This window comes from Microcebus murinus, chromosome 3 (assembly GCF_040939455.1).
Source record: "Microcebus murinus isolate Inina chromosome 3, M.murinus_Inina_mat1.0, whole genome shotgun sequence".
NCBI classification, from domain to species: Eukaryota; Metazoa; Chordata; class Mammalia; order Primates; family Cheirogaleidae; genus Microcebus; species Microcebus murinus.
In genome coordinates, this window is record NC_134106.1 from 48615869 (window position 1) to 48633877 (window position 18009).

General features: G+C 35.0%; 1 long non-coding RNA gene across 1 annotated transcript in view; it reads left to right on the forward strand.

Annotated features, from left to right (window-relative positions):
• Nucleotides 1–2835: 2835 nt before the first annotated feature.
• LOC105871469 (uncharacterized) overlaps nt 2836–18009 on the forward strand; it is a 44368-nt gene continuing 29194 nt past the window's right edge. Inside the window, exon 1 of the long non-coding RNA XR_012918564.1 lies at nt 2836–4321. This is a non-coding gene — a long non-coding RNA (uncharacterized LOC105871469). The remainder of the gene's footprint in view (nt 4322–18009) is intronic.

The following is an 18009-nucleotide window of genomic DNA, read 5'->3' on the forward strand; positions in this document are numbered from 1 at the left end:
CCTAAAGCATGTCACAGGTAACTTGGAATAAAGGCAATTGATGCTGTGGTCTCAGAAGGCGCGCAAATGCTTTTTTCTTCGGAAGATTTTAATACTGATGCAGTAAACATTTCCAGAGACACCTTCCCAGAGTGGAGTCCTTTGCTTGTTCCCCATTCAGGCTCCTGCCTGTTGTTTGTTCTTGAAGAGAACTGACAGCATATAAAAGATAGTGAATGGAAGATGGACAAAAATCAGAAAGAAGGGAAGTGATTAGAGATGGAACCAGAAAACCATATTCCTTCCTGATGACTACCTTATGGTGGCTGAGAAAAGAAAAAAAAATTCTGTTGGCTCCTGGAAGCCTCATTTATGAAAACGAGTGTGCTTCTTACTTACCCTTTTTATTTGTGTATTTTCTAGCTTGTCAAAAAAACTTATTTTTTTAATTAAATAGAAGTTTTAGATTTTTTAAAAGGTAAGTGGTGTTTCAAGACATTCATGTAATAGTCCATATCAAAGATTATGTAGTTGGAAAGAAACATAAAGATTACTGGGCACACCTTCAAGGGATTTGGGAAAAAATCAACTATCCTGACTCCACAGTTCTGAGCATTTTCATCTAGCTAGCTACCTATCCATCCATCTACCTACAGTGTTTCCCCGAAAATAAGACATGGTCTTATATTTGTTTTTCCTCAAGAAGACACCCTAGGGCTTATTATCAGGGGATGTGTTATTTTTTTAAGTACGGTACAACAATCTACATTTATTAAAATATAGTTAAGTCGTCTTCTTCCGGAACATCATCATAACTCTCCAAACCCCAAATTCCATCCTGAATTTCTTGCGACTCTATTTCCTTTAGAATCATTGGCCCCAATCTCTCATGTAGAGCAATAGAGCTCTCATGGGGCAGATGAGAAGGGCTGCTCATCTTCTTTGCTGCCTATCTTCTTCACCCCTCTGGGACGAAATGCATGGGTTGTGCCATACGCTGCGTAGCCACACCCATCACTAGGTCTTATTTTCGGGGTAAGGCTTATATTGTGCAAATGCTTAGAAATCCTGCTAGGGCTTATTTTATGGGTAGGTCTTATTTTCAGGGAAACACGGTACCTACTGCATACATATATACCACCCCTCTCCACCCACTTCTGAGCTCTTAAAGTATTCCCTTTCCTTCTGGTTTCTAGTTGGGTTTAGGCAACAGAAGCATGGGCAGTACATTTGTAGGACAGGAGGGGAGTGAGTTTGGGTGTTTATTCCCCCCAGTTCCTTCTTACTAGGCCATAATTTGTCAGTGGTGATAAGCATGGTATACAACAATCTATGTAACCGTTCATTTAATCAAAATTTATCGAGGCCCACACCATCCTAGGTATTGGGACACAACAGAGAGGCCAAAGGCTGGAGATCTGGGCTCATGCAGAACTCATTGTAAAGCAATGTCATTTTTAAAGATTGTTTTCATTCTTAATCATAAAATACTTGATGGATTTTGTGATCCATCTTTTAGTGAAATGACCCTTTTTTTTAAAGAATTACAACGAAAAGGTTAAAAGCAGTCATTGTAAATTTTGGTAGTAATTTGATACATTGATGGCCAATAGGTTGTATATGCCAGGGAAATTGTTGAGTAAAAGAGTAAAGAAAGGAAAATGAATTTTAGTTATTTTTCAATGGATATTTGAGTAGCAAGGATACCAAATGAATTAGTGAAATATTAAAGATAGGCATGTAAGTTGGGAGACTCTATTTCTTGTCTGGTGTACACTCAACTATGCCACGCATATGTATTAAACTAGACTCTAAGATGAATTAAAAAGTGCAGATGATCTTTGTTTAATGCTCTCAGGTTGTTTTGATGTAGGGAAGAAATTCATCATTCATAGAAGAACTTACTGGAGTTATAGATTTGACAACTAGGACTGAATATACATAGCAATAAAACATCTGCTCAAGTCTAGTCAAAAGCTCAGTCAATTTTGTGAAGAAATCAGTCAAGCCTGTTGCTTGGTGGCATGTAGACAAAACCACCAACTGATCGACTGAGTTTTTCACTTTTGAATGGGTTGTTTGGCATCTTGTAGACCCAGCCTATGATTATACTGCCATCTGTATTCTTTCTTACATCAGCCTTATTTCAGCCACAACTTCTACATGCTGTTTTGAGAAGAACTAGTCAATATTTTGGTTTGTCTTTAGCTATAAGAGCGCCGTAGACAGTCTTGCGTGAACTTGGCTCTGCCTTGCTAATTCTCTGTCAGTTCTGGCAGCTATAGGAATTTAAGTTCATGATGTAGATATTTGGATTCCCCTCAAAATAAAAATAAAATATGTAAAATAAAATCCTAAAATAGGCTGCTTTTCTTTGACAAAAATACCCAAATTCCTAGAAATGGCCAGCCATAGTCAATATGTGTATATGTGAGAGTCTAATTTTAATGTGAAAACAATACAAACAGAATAGAATAATTTGAAGTTAACAATGGCTCATGTTATCTTAGTTTTCAAACTCCATGAAGCAATTGAATAAATCATCCCTTTCTGAATTCGACTCTTCATGAGTGCTTTTGAAACTATAAGATACTATGTGACAGTGGTAGAATTGTTCACTCAACATTGGAAAATAAATTAAAATATAACTTGTATTTTTTCTTACTACTATTCTCACAACTTACAGTCTCACAATGTTATAGTCGCTATGGTGACCAGTTATTTCTTCCAAGGACCTAGTCTTGAAGAAGAGTGAAAGTTTGAACTTTGGAGGGCAATGAATCATGAAATAGTTTTTGCATAATGATCAAACCACCCTCTGGTTTTGACAGGTCAAAGCTGTGTTGAAACACTTTCCTCTATGAGTACATCTGAATCAATAATATCTTGTTTTTGTTGAATTTTTTCCTTAATGAAAGTGATAAGTCAAAGCAAATGAGGAGGAAATATATAATTTTTCATTCAATAAAGTGACAGAATGAGCAAATTCAGATTTTGTGGGACCTGAAATTATACAATTTGGAGAAACCATTTTTTAAAATACATAAAATTACAAATAAAACATTAAATATAAAAATGAATATTTAAAATGAGAAGGAAAGGGTCTTTGGAAGGAGCCTCCACATATTAGGGACCCTAGAGCTTGAAAGTCATTAGCTTTACGATATAGCTAATGACGGACTAACAGAAGAACAACAATTAAAAAAAAAATACCTGGAATTTGAACACAGAAAAACAATTTGTCACAAAGAATATGATTTATGACATATCTCACATTTGAAAATCTTTTGACTCCATTCATAAATAACACTTATATGAGGTCATCTGGGCTTCTTTCTTCCATTATTCCAGTAAAATTTGAGTTAGTTGACTCTTATTTCATTATCTTAAAAAACATTTTAGAATCACTAAGTAATGACCCTTTAAACATTAGGAGAAGGGAGCGTGTTACCAGAAGACCTGGGGCAGCCTTAGAAGTAATGCAAAGCGACAATGGAGGGTTGAGAGGCCACAGATTTATGCCTCACATGTTATCAGCGTCTTCGCTTCACAGATAAGTAAAATTAAGCCCAGAGAGGAGAGGCAACTTGCCCACTTACCACAAACCATTAATGGCAGAGGTGAGTTTAGAAGGCAGACCTGTGGATAGCCATTCCAGAGCTATGATGCCCACTAAATTTGACTCCACGCCAACCTCAAATCTCTGTTTCCCTCACTGAGTCAGCTAAGCAACTGTTGCTGTGGTCACCACTGACACTCTCCACATTAGCATTCTGAGAACTATCTGGTGAATTGTAGTGTCCTCTCTTAGGTTAATGTGGTATCAGTCAAATTTTGCATGAGCCTTCTGAAAATATTATGGTATTTACACTCACTTGCTCTGACCACTGAAACCACGTGTGGCTGCATTGCTTCCTGACAGTTGTGAGTAGTGTGGTTAACACAAACCCAGGTATATGATTCTTTGCTTTTAAGACATTTCTTCCAGTTATTTATTTTATTCACCCAGACAGTGGTGGTGCAGGATTCTTGAGACTGTTTTTCTAGCAACTTGACTAAGATTAGCTCTAACACAAAAACCAACTAAAAATACTGGTTTAAATATAAAAATATATATTTTTAGGTATATCAGTGATATGGCAAGAAAGTTAGGAGTTCTCAGGGATCAAAAACTAAGTGAAAAAAAGAACCCAGAGAACCAAACCAAACAGTAGTATGATTTGTGTTCTTAGGGCACTGAACCAACCAAGGTGAACTTGAGTTTCCTTTTCATATCTTCACAGGTCACAGGGAATGGAGAACTAGTGCCCACAAGGGAAGGACTTCTAATGACATCTAATAGGTAACCCTCTCCATAGATCTGGGACCCTAAAGAGCCAAGCTCTCAATATAAATAGAAATAATACCTTTCCCTAAGAAAGATAAAGTGCTTGTCTTCTACCTTGAATAGAAGAAAAAATTTCCTGGGAATTCATATCACAGGCAAGTCTTCACTGGCTGGGCTTGCAGATGGAGTCCACAGCACTTGGGTATAGTCAAATAAGACTCCAGCGATGCCTTTAATTAAAGTGATGCTGGATCACTAATGTCTCCAGGTCACCTAGCAGGAGCAAATGCAAATTCTACATAAAGGGACCTCTTTCAATCCAAACTTACAACAAATTTGCATAGAAAACATTCTAAAGAATAGGAACTCAAGCTCAAAAATTACAAAACACAAAGCAGTAGAAAACAGGAGCAAAAATAGCATGATCCTGAACCTTTCTACATTGAAAATATCAAAAAAAGAATATGGACTAAGTAAGCTTTGCATATTTAATTCATTTAAATAGAGGATGAGAATGAGAAAGAGAGAGGAGTCTGTAAAAAATTGACTCAACAGGTATAATATTAACCAAATCGATCAATGGAAGAAAAATATAATAATTAAAATTTAAAACCCAATATTAACCTCTAAGATTATATTAGACATAGATTAAGAAAAGAATTAATAAGCTGAATGTTACCTCTGAAGAAATTATTTGAAATGTAGAATAGTCAGGCAAGGAAATACAAAACATGACAGAGTTGTTAATAGCTATGGAGGATAGAGTGAAAAAAATCTAAAGCGTATATACTTGGAGTTTTAGTTAAACAGGAAAGAAGCAACATTTAAAGATAAAATGGTTGAAAGATTTTCCTAACTAATAAAAAATACTCATCCTTAGATTTTAAAAAACATAAGTAGGATAAAGTTAGCAATTCCATTTAAATGTATAATGATAAAATTTAATATCACCAAAGACAAAGAGATGATCTTAAAATCAAACAGAAAAGACAAATAGTTTGATGATTAAATTAACAACTGGCTTAGTAGTAACAGAAGCTGAAGGGGCTAGAATAACACTGGTAGTGCACTGAACGAAAATAACTATGAACCTAGAATTCAATATTCAACAAAGATTTTTCAAGAATGAGGATGAAATAAAGATATTTTTATGTAAAAAGTCTGAGATGCAAGGAAGAATGATGATCAAAGAAAGTAATAAATATCATCGTAAGTTGAAACAAACATTAACCATATAAAACATTAATTGCCACTATTGTGTTTGCAAAAGAGAAAAATAAGATAAAATAAAAATCTGTAAAACAATAGTGCATAAAAAGGGAAAATATTATTAGATTTATAATGTTCTAACATCATTGATTTGTTCAGAAGGAGAATGAAGATAATGATTAGATTTAGAATTTCATAAGTTAGTGTACATGTTAAGATTCCTAGAGTAATCACTACAAGAAATAAAATAATGTTCAGTGGAAAGGAAAAAATGGAATGAGAGAACATAGTCAATTAATTCAAACGAAGAAATTAAAGGCAGCAAAAATGAACATAGAAAATGTGTGACACCATGTGGGGGATGGTCATGCTGGAAACTCAGACTTGTTGGGGGGGGAAGAGCATTCATTGAAACCTTAAAATCTGTACCCCCATAATATGCCGAAATAAAAAATTTAAAAAAAATGTGCGACAAATTATAGCTCAGAATCAGGTAGAAATAAACCTAAATATGTTAGCAATTATAATAAATGTAAGTGACTAAATAATCCAGAGAAAGACAAATAGACATATTAACACACACATAAAAATGTTAATAGGTTGAATGTAAAGGATCGAAAACGTATTTCATCAAATACTATCCAAAAACAGAAAAAAAGATGTTATTATAGCTTGACTAATATGATACAAACATAAAGCTAAAAAGGATTATTGAGATTTTGAAAAGTGACTGAGTAATGAGAAATGATTCAATTCACATGGAAAATGTAAAATTTTTAAATTTAGTTTCCTAAAACATATGAAGCAAAATCTTATCCTCTAAAATATAAAAAGCAAAAATTAAGGCAGATATAATAAATATATTCATTACCAAATTAAAACATTTTAACAATACCTGTTACTAACTGACAAAAATCAGTAAATATGTGGATTTGAAAGACATTTTACAAGCTTGATATGATGAACATATATAGAATAACTTTCATGCTCTTCTTTTCTTTTTTTTTCAAACTGTAAAGCATACCTCTACATAATTCTGCAAGAATCCCTAAAAGTCATGGACTTGTTTGTACATACCATAACCAAAATTATGCCTGATAAAATTATGAATGATGGCTTGGTATCATCCACAATCCATTCCACACTATATTAAAATGATCTTGGTTGTTTAAACATGTGTTTTACCCTCAGTTTATTGGAAATAAGATCCAAACAGTTGTCCTTCCCCATTACCACCTTCCTTCTTTTCTTCAGACCATTGACTAATTGAAGAAACTGAGTCCTTTCTAAAAATTGCCTCACATTCTGGATGTGTCTGATTGGTTGATTGTGGTGTTAATTCACTTGGTTTTATTATCTCGAATATTCTCTGTAAATGGATTTAACTCTAAAGGATTAATCAAATTCCCTTTCGATTTGGGAGTGGGGATGGAGGGAGTGCCTACTATCCCATCACAATCAGATTACACGAAATCTGGTTGTCTCTCTGTTACTAATACAGACTGATCTTTCAGTTTATTTGGGGTTTGCCTGGTACCTCCATTCTAAATTGTCCATCAAGCTGGGCAAGCCCTGTGTTCCCGGCTGAGGTGGGAGGATCAGAGTGAGAGAGAGAGAGGAAGAGGGAGAGAGAGAGGGGAAGAGGGTGAGAGAGAGAGAAGAAAGAGAGAGAGAGGGGAGGAGGAAGAGAAGAAGAAAAGAGAAGAGGAGAAGAAAAGAGAAGAGGAGAAGAAAAGAGAAGAGGAGAGGAGAAGAGGGGAGGGGAGGGGAGGGGAGGGGAGGAGAGGAGAGGAGAGAAGAGGAGAGGAGAGGAGAGGAGGGGAGGGGAGGGGAGGGGAGGGGAGGGGAGGAGAAGAGAGGAGAGGAGGGGAGGGGAGGGGAGGGGAGGGGAGGGGAGGGGAGGGGAGGGGAGGAGAGGAGAGGAGAGAAGAGGAGAGGAGAGGAGAGGAGGGGAGGGGAGGGGAGGGGAGGGGAGGAGAAGAGAGGAGAGGAGGGGAGGGGAGGGGAGGGGAGGGGAGGAGAAGAGAGGAGAGGAGGGGAGGGGAGGGGAGGGGAGAGGAGGGGAGAGGAGAGGAGAGGAGAGGAGAGGAGAGGAGAGGAGAGGAGAGGAGAGGAGGGGAAGGTAAGGGAGGGGAGAGGAGAGGAGAAGAGAGGAGAGGAGAGGAGAGGAGAGGAGAGGAGAGGAGAGGAGAGGAGAGGAGAGGAGAGGAGGGGAGGGGAGGAGAGGGGAGGGAAGGGGAGGGGAGGAGAAGATAGGAGAGGAGGGGAGGGGAGGGGAGGGGAGGGGAGAGGAGAGGAGAGGAGAGGAGAGGAGAGGAGAGGAGAGGAGAGGAGAGGAGAGGAGAGGAGAGGAGAGGAGAGGAAAGAAGAGAAGGAAAGGAAAAGAAAGAAAAGAAAAGAAAAGAAAAGAACAGAAGAGAGAAATTCTCCATCTACCTTTCTCCTAATGGTTTCTTTCATGATATGATGACCATTGTCTGACTCCATTATTTTATTTGGCTTTGCAAACTGGCATTTTTTGAAGTACACAGAGAATACTTGTGAAAAGTGAACACATTTTGCCACAATGCAAGTTTAAAACATCAGTATATATTAAAGAATTCGTGTCGTACACACCATATTCTCTTATCACTATGAAATTCAAAAGGAATTTTAAAAAAGATAACTTGAAAAATATCAATCCTTCAATACTTTTTAAATTCTATTTTTTAAATTCAAAGTTTCCAAACAAAATATTGGAACATTGAAATCTAGCACTGTGTGAAAAGATTGAACTCTTTCTAGGGGGAGATTGATTAAACTTTAGGGAAAAAATCATATTATTTAGTTTACCCACCTAAAAGACAAGTGGGGAAAAAAACATGATTATCTTAATAGATGAAACAAAAGCCTTCAATGAATTAAACAATTATTCAAATTTTTTTTTAAGAAAAGAAAGCTATTTAGCAAAAGTAGAAAGAGAAGGGAATTACATCAATCTGACAAACAGTAATCTGCAAAACCTAGTATTTAGCAAAGGAATGGTGAAAGGGTTGGCTTTAAGATTATATAATACACAAGGATATCTGTTATAGCCAGTTCTGTTTGGCATAATGTAGGTCTTCGCGAGTGTAGTAAAGGAAGAAAAAGAAAAAAAAAAAAGATATAAGAAAGGCCACATGATGTAACATTTAAGATTATAGATTTTGGACCAGAGTGCCTGGCTTAAATGATTTCTCTATTGCTTACAAACTAAGTAATGAACAATGAACAAGCTTAATAACTAAGCTTATTAGCTAAGTATTTTATTCTCTGTGTGCTTTAGTTTCCAACCTATAAAATGGAAATAATAATACCTATCTCATAGAAGGTTATTAAAGTAAAATTAGTTAATATTTGTAAGTGCTTAAAACAGTGCCTGAGATGGTAAATACTATCTGTGTGTATTAAATAAGTAAAATAGATGGAAAAAAGAACTATTATTAGTCACAGATGATAAGACTGACTATGTAGAAAACTCAATACAATCTAGATATAATTTATTGGAATAAATTAGATAGTCATGCAGCTGTGTTGAATACAAAATCAACATAGAAAATTAGTAATTTACTACACACCAATAATTAATGTTAGAAAACATATTTTCCAAAAGATAATGGTTGCAATGAAATAAAAAATATTAGGTGCCTAGTAATAATCCTAACAAAATGTACATATGCTATTTGTGAAAAATTAAAACTTTATTGAAAGACAATAAGACACTCTAAAGAGAGAGTTACGCCATGTTCATTCTACTTCTAAATTGAGAGATACTCCTAAAGAAAAAAAACAAAGTGAGGAAGCTTTCTTTTTGAGACATCAAAAATCATAATAAAACTATAAAAGTTAAGGTGGGTGATATGACCACAGGGGGAGACAAATAGATTAAGGGAACAGAAGAAAAAACTTACACTGAAATCTAAAAATGTGTAATACAATGGAATTTTTTTCCAGAGGGAAAAATTAATAAACAAAGCCTACATATATAAGTAAATTTCATTTATAACAGAATTGGCATTGAAATTAGCAGGAAAAGAACAGACTTTAATAACTGATACTGGGGTGAGGAGAGCAGTTATTCAATAAGGGTGCATTATAAAATTTAGAAGATGATATAAAAGAAAAATTTTGACCCCAAGCTATCCAATGAATAGTTCTTGCAAGATTAACATTAGTCTGTGATTCCTTTATGAATTTTTCTTGAAATTTATTATTTTTCCTGCCCAGCTTTTCTGGTGGCATAATGGTTTTATTTAAGTTTTGAAAGTATATAATTATAGCAATATTTTAAACCTGGAAGTAGGAACATCCTAATGCTCAGAAAAAGATGAGTATAGTCTATTGTCCCTGTGGTTTGAATAGAACATATCTTGGTTTTATGAGAATCAAAAGTACCGTTGTCTAATAATTTATGTTCAGACTCACCATAATTTAGCTTATAAATTCAGAATATCATTTTTAAAAAGTTAAGTGGCCAATGATGTTGATCTTTTAGGTGTACACTCTTTTATGTAGAAGTAGGTGATTTATCATTAACCAACCTATACCTGCTAGTCCTTTATTAAATGAGAAAATAAAGAGTTTGCTGTCCCTTTATCTTTGGCCACCCGCTAAGTGATACTCCATGAGGGTGTTCCTAGTGTGCCCTTCCACTTGAGGTAAACATAAAAGCATTTCCAGTTGCAGAAAATGGAGGACGGTGGGATACTTATCCACCGAACTCTGTTACCATCTATAGCTACTTTGAATAATTGACCCTACTTTTTTTCTTTTTGCCATAATTAGTTGGATAAATGCCTTAGTTTTCCATTTTACTTAATCTGTGTAGACGGAGCCAAAGAATCTCTCCTCCTCCAAACACAAGCTTTCCCTCTGCATAAGTGATGCTAATGCTCTTGATTGGCATGACACAGCACTCTAAACCATTTGCCTCCAGTGAATTCATCAAGCAAGAATGTCTAAAAGCAGAGTGACTCCTCTGTTTAAGTACTTAAATGCACAGCAAATAACTGCTCGCCTTTTTTTCTTCACTAGTCTGCTGTCTCATGAAGCAGTGTATTATTACAGATAATCTACAATGAATAAAAGACAAAGCATTCTGTGTTCAAAATATACACACATTTGCCAAGTTGACTGAACCTGTGATTTTTCAAAATAAAAGATACAATATTTATTTGAAAAATGATATAATTAAGAGGGGCTTACTACAGAGCAACAACTACACAATGCCGTATAACCCAACCATAACACCAATAAACAGGTTTTGCACACAGACACCTATTGTCAATGAGATTAGTTGAACTCAAAATAGTGCCAGGAAACCTCTTTCATGTTTCAACAGAACATAATTTGTTTCAAGTAATGATGACTAGTTATGTATAATTATCTGATTATTGGGGGAAAAAAACTTGCCTAAACAACTTTGGTGTGCTGCATTATAAGGTTTCATTTAGTCTCTGAATTATTTAATGTTTATGTAGTTCTGAGACAAACTACACAATTCAAAACCAATTAAAAGATTTGCCCAGATCACCCATAACTTGTAAATTGGCACAACATGGTGGGATACCGATTAAGTTGGAAGTTTTTTTATTTTTTTGAGCATAGTAAAGGCTTTAAGAAATAATGAGGTTTTCCAGAAGGAGAATAGTTTATAAATCACTAGTCAATAAAAATGATTCATGAAATTATATCAATTTTAATATAAAACAGCATAATTCTTATCTCTTGTGTAGGTAGACTTTTAAGATGTATGAGAAAGTGAATTGCTTATACCATGTAAATGAAAATAATCATTCAGTGTCTAGCACAGTCTTTCAAATCAGGAAAAATATTTAGATTCATGCACAAAGAATTTTTAGTCATTGTTATTCTTCTGGTTTACTTGGAAACACAATGAATTAAACTAATATTATTTTCTATTCAACTGGCATAAATTAGCTTCACTTCTTGGAACAATTTATTTTGAATATTTGCCCAATAAGTTAAAATGATAAATTTGTTTTCGTCCCAGGTAAGGTCTCAGTTCCTTATGGGGTGGGGGGAGGGTAACTTAATCTTTCTAAGTATCAGGGGAAAAAAGGGGATGGTTATTATATTGAAACTATTTCTACATTATATAAATTTAAGGTAAATTTATACATAACTTAGAGCTTAAATCATCATCTCCTTGCGTAGACATTGTCAGTTGATAGTATTAAGAATGCTTTGGCTGCAGGTAACATAAAATATCAATAGTAGGACTTAGACGAAGAGAAGCTTATCTTTCTCATGTGATAAGGAACTCAGAGATTGGCAGGCAGCTGATGACATTGATTCTATGACTCAGCCATGTTGGGGCTAATGTCAACTTAGTTGTTCTTGGCCTTTTCTTCATGAGTCCACAGTGGCTGCCTCCTCTCTTGACATTGTGTTCATGTCAAGGTGAGAAAGAAGGAAGGAGACCAAGATGCCAGCATTGTCCATTGCTTTCATCAGAGAAGCAAAAACTTTTCCCAAATCCCCCCTCTGCAGCAGAATTTCTTTTTATCTTATCAGTCAGAAATATGTTGTGTGGCCACCTCTAATTGCAAATGTGGCTTTGGAAATTAGTTTTTTTCTTTATAGTGGAAATGGGTAAGGGAGAAAAATATTGGATTAGCTAAAGAACAATGCTTTTTAAATATTGACATTATCTAACGTTCTCATTATAGGAAAGCGATTCAGTTGAGTACTTCTACATTTCGGAAAAGTGGGGATGATATTTCCCTAACTCTTAGAAAGTTGTGTGAAGTTTCAATGAGATGATATGTGAATTTGTTCTATAGGCTATTAAGAACTAAACATAGTTTATATTGTCAGTGTTGATGTGGGAACAACTTCAGAGATAACATACAAGAACTCCCTTATGCAGGTCACTTCAATTTAGCTTTCACATTTCCAGAAACCCATCCTGTAGACCTATAAATACAGCTGTACACAATTTCTGACATAGAGAAGTATTAAGATATTAACAATAAGTGCAAAAAAAACCCACAAAGAGATAAAATCAATTAGAAATAAGGTGCTATAAAGGAATGAAGACAAAGATGATTTAATGTAACTTATAAATGGGAATCATGAAATAGAAAAACTTATCAAAGTTTCTAGAAAGATTCCACAATGTAAAAGTAGAAAATTTCCCTAAAATTAAGAAAAAAACCAGTTAACTAGAATTAAATATATTATATTCCAGGGGAAAAAAATGGATACAAATTCAGCCTAGTTAAAATATTAAACCTCAAGTATTTTTTTTAAGTTTTTTTTTTTTTTTTTTTGTCATTCAGGCAGTGAAAAAGCAAGTAAACAATCACATAGAAAAATGAGGCTAGCCCATACTTCTCCAAGCAACATTCAGTTCCAGAAGACTGTAGAACAATGTCTACAAAGTCTTACTATTAAAGAAATGTGACCCAAATACTCATGATCCAGGTGTAAAAACTAAAACTAGATGTTTTTAGGCACACAAGGATTCAGGAAGTACAACATCTATGAGCCCTCTTAAAATAAAGAAATTTATAAAGGTGAATACCAGGCAACAAAGAGAAGAATCAAAGTAAATAACTTAAAAATAGAGAAATAATTGATAGTGACTGTTGACTCTAGCTAAATACAAACCTCAAATAATATCAGAAATTCAGTTTTGAAGACTGAATTTAAATGCTGTGTACCTTGATGATGTAAAAATGATGCCACGAGAGTGGGTAATTGTTTGCCTGTTTCTAAAAGAAGATCAAATCTTTTTAAAATTGAAGCTTGTTCTATCAATATAACTTCAAACACCATGTATTATGATAATATTTATTTTTAAACTTAGATATATGTTTTAAAATATAGTAACACAACATTTAAAATATTTAGAGTTCAGAAAATTCTTCAGTTTGTTTTTTAAACTACTACTAATTTAATAACTTTATGAAAGGAACATATAAATTAGTATCTCATTTTAATAAAACTATTTCATATATATGTGTGTATATGTGTATACATATGTATCTTTTGCTATAAGCAGAAAAATAGACCCTCAAAGATGCCCACATGCTTATCCCCAGAATCTATGACTATGATACATGGCAAAGGAGAATTAAGGTTACAGATAGAATTAAAGTTGTTGCTATCAGTGAACTTTAAGTTGGAGGTTATCCTGGACTATGTGGTTAGGCCCAGTGTAATCACGAGGGTCCTTAAAAGTGGAAGAGAGAGGCAGAAGGTCAGAGTGATGCAATTTGAGGTCTCATCTCACCCATGCTGACTTTAAAGATGAGAAAGGGGCCACAAACCCAGAAGGTGGGTAGCTCAAGAAGTTGGAAAAAGCAAGAAAACTGATTCTTCTCTGGAGCCTCTAGGAAGGAGGCTGACACCTTGGTTTTAGCCCTATGAGATTTATAACCTAGGGATCTATAAGATTAAAAAATGTGTGTTATTTTAAGCCATTAAATTTGTGGTAGTTTGTTACAGCACTGTAGGAGACTAGTATGTATTTCAATATGTTTCTATGCAAATGGACATGTAAGAATGATGTTCAATTAAAGTTAAGGATGGCTAGTTTGAGATGACAGGATTTAGACAATTTTAAACATGATTCTTGTACTTTTCTTGCATGATTTTAAAATAAATTAGCATATATTACTTCTATTAGAAGTTACACATATACATGTATTTTATGCAACTCTAGACTTGAAATAAAGACAAAATACATTTATTTCCCCGGGAAGCTTAGTAGAAAAGATACTTGCTTTACTTTGTTTAATCTAGAGTTTTCCAAATATATTTGAATGTAATGTAGAAGAGTCAGAATAAATTCTTTTAGAATTTGTTAGAATCTAGTGTTTATTAGAATCTAGTTAGAATCGTATTAGAATCTAGTGTTTCAAGAAACATGTCTATCTACATTGTCTAATTGATAACCAAGACTGTTCAGGTAATAAGTGTTTAATTCATTCCTGATTCCTCAGAAGTTTAGGTGTGATCTCTGTGTGTTAACAACATAACTATCAAAGAGTCAGATGCATTCACTGTGTTTGGTAGAAGAACTATATACTACAAAGGAGAATGCATGTGTTTGATTGTGTGAGTGTGTTTGATAGAATGAGAGAGAGATAGATAACTAGGTTTAGGTAATTTATTCCCCCAAAGTTACCAGTAAGAAAGGAGTAAGGTTTGTGGAACTTAGTTAAGGGTCAGTCTTCATAGTAGTTATATAAATGGAACCTAACAAGTGAATTTCTCAGATTTTATTTGAAGGTTTGGATATTAGCTAAATTCCACCCAATGCTTGGTGGAATATTAGCTAAAAACCCTAACAATAATCCATATTGGAGAAAGAATCCATGGTTTTTTAAATTGCCTTCTCTTCAAACTCATTAGGTGGCTTTTGGAATTCATGCTGTTGTAGAAATAAACACAGGTGATTGTAGTCTGACAAATGCAAACTCCTGAAAGGGAAGATAAGTAGTTTTTCTTTGAATGTTGTGTTGACATTTAGCTCAGCCAACTTCTATTAATAACACTTAGATGAGGGCACAGATTTGAATTCTTATTTAAGGAGTGGAATCAACTGGGATAAGATTTGGCATTAATTACCCAATAGCACTTACTTCACTCTTTGGAAAACCATTTAAGAGCTGTAGGCTAATGGGGAAAAACAGTGGATTTGACAAATCCTGCTCTGGGAAGGGGAGTGGTGATAGATAGTAACTTTTATCTAAATTAAAATGTTTTTCCTGTAGCACTTGTACCTAAGGAAGGAAGATACTGAATTGCTTGAATTTTGAGAATTTTTGATTTTGCAAACAAGTACTGATTAAAAATTTCAGAGTCAAGTTTCTCCTTTTCTTATGATATCAGAAAAATTATTTATATTTTCTCTTTCCTTCTATTTCTGTACTCTGTGCTTTTCTCTCTTAAACACTTTAGTTGTAAGACATTATATTGCTAGCATTGAAGTAGGTGGAAATTTAACATGGAATACTTATGTGTTTTGAAGAGTAAAAAAATAATAATATAGAAATAATAATAAGTGCCTACAAAAATCAATTTTTTCCTGCTTGGTCCTTAGGTCTTTCTTCTCACTCCCATCCCAGGTTTTGACAGGCCTGACCTTTATAATCCTTATGTATTCTTTTGGCAAAATATATATTCAAAGAAGGATACTCCTACCTTTTTTGGGGGGTGCTTTAATGGGTAGAGTTTGACTTGACATCACAGTTTTCAAATTCTAAAAGGATATACCAAATTGGATGAAAAAACATATTTGCAAGGTTAGGAAAAAATATAATGTGTACAAGCTAAAGGGCTTAATTTTTTTGGCTGGCAAAATACATTTTATGCAATTCTAGACTTGAAGTAAAGACAAATGAATGTCCCCATGATGTAATCACTGAGTTGAAAAATCAGGTGACTTGAGTCTTCACATTCCCTTTTAGCACAGTAAGTTTTTATGTTTTTTTATATCTTGGTTGCTAGATGAGTCAATGTTTAAATGGTCATTCATCATTTACCATATAAAAGAAAAGCTATTACCTGAAACTCATTTTTACAGTTGCAGGCAAACAGAAATAATCATTTTCAAGAACCTAAAGCTGTTTCTTGAAGAATGTCATCATTTTATCCTTATTTTACTTACTATTTACTTATATATGAGCCAGCTTTTGAGAGCTGCACCCTGCAAGTTCTGGCTGTAAACAGTTTCTACCAATTCCCTGCTGTAGCAGACAAGGAGAGGAAATTGGACTTTCTAGAAATCAAGATTATCTTTCAGACAGACTCAAAGAACGAGCCCAAAGGCGCAAAGCCAGCCATAGCAGTCCTGGCTCCCACCAGGGACCAAGCTGCATTCATGCTTAGTAGGCGGCTGCCTACTAAAGTGAGTGTTGTACTTATTTTCAAGGTAGTCTTAGTTTTTTTCAGACATTTCAAGAATTATTATTCCAAATGTGTGGACTTAATTTTTATAAATATTTGCTACCTTTTCTATTAATAAAATGAAATCTGTTGGGACGTAGAAAGGGATAATGAAACGCAAGCTAGTTAGATAATGGTCTTCATGAAAATTGGTAAGAGTGACTTGAGAAGACAAGAGAAGTTGTTAGGAGAGATAGTTTGGTGATTGAGAAAGTATAGAAAACTCTAGAATCACCTAGAACTAGTTTCAAGTCCTCACTCTGTTGTTAAATAACAGTGTGGACACAAGCAATGTGTCCCTCTTCCAGCCATATTTTTCTTAGGGTCATAAACATGAGAAAAGTAACGTCCACATCAGAGAGTAGTTGTATGAAATAACACATATGTAAAAGGCCTATGAGATTGGCTCATATGCCATAGGAGCTCAATGAATGTTAATTGACTCCTGGTTAGGTATTCCCAAATCCAATAGTTCTCTTTGACTACCCTACTATGGATGGCCTTGGAATATAATCCCAGGCTGAACATAATTCAGACCTATGCTAAGCCAGGGGAATACTAGGCCTGACTTTAGTCCCCCACCTCCATCTTTCCTTTTATCTTCTAGGAACACCTGTTAGGTTCCAACTATGTATCAGGTAGCATGCTGAACACTTATATGGTTCATTTCCTTTAGCTATTCCTTTAGAAATGAGGTAGCTATTATTATTATTCCAGGTTACCACAGAAGGGACTGAAATTCTGAGAAATTAACTAGCTCCAAGATAATCAGCTAATAGACGACAATGCTGTGTCCATCCCTAGTCCCACTTTACTCATTTACCTCCCTCTAAGTTCTCTGATGTCAGAGAGGTTTCCATAAATCAGCCTGAGTGTTCACCATGGCAAATAAATTAACACATGAACAAAAGTGAGAGCTGTGGGATTGCTCTGCAGAAAGCAGGTATTGGCAGCACAAACTATTTTGAATTTCTCTCCGCTTGCTGGTTGATGGCACTGCGCTGGGTGCCAGAGATACAAATATTAGTTGATAAATATAAACAAGATGTAAGTTTGTTTTTCCTTACTTTTTTGTTACCTGGATGTTGAAAGAAAACCAGAGACTCCAAATTTTCAAGTCCTATGGTTGGGAGAGTGATAGTAGGAAACAGTTGGCTTTGGGGAAAAGATGGACTCAATCTTAGTTCTCATGAAATAATGGTGGTTTATTCACCACTGTGTGTGTCTTGGGGGGGCATGGATGGTGAGCAGGCAGATAAAAATAAGTGACTGAAGTTCAAAAGGGGGGTCATGACTATGAAGAGAGTTTATGGAGTCATTTCTGTATAAGAAGTGATTGAAACCATAAGAAATCATAAATGTGTTGGATGTGGTGGCTCATTCCTGTAATCCCAGCACTTTGGGAGGCCCGGGTGGGAGGATTGCTTGGAAGCCAGAAGTTTGAGCCCAGCCTGGGCAACATAGGAAGACCTAGCCCAACAAAAATAAAAATAAGAATAAATTTAAAAAATTAGCTGGGCATGATCCCATGAACCTTAGTCTTACCTACTTGGGAG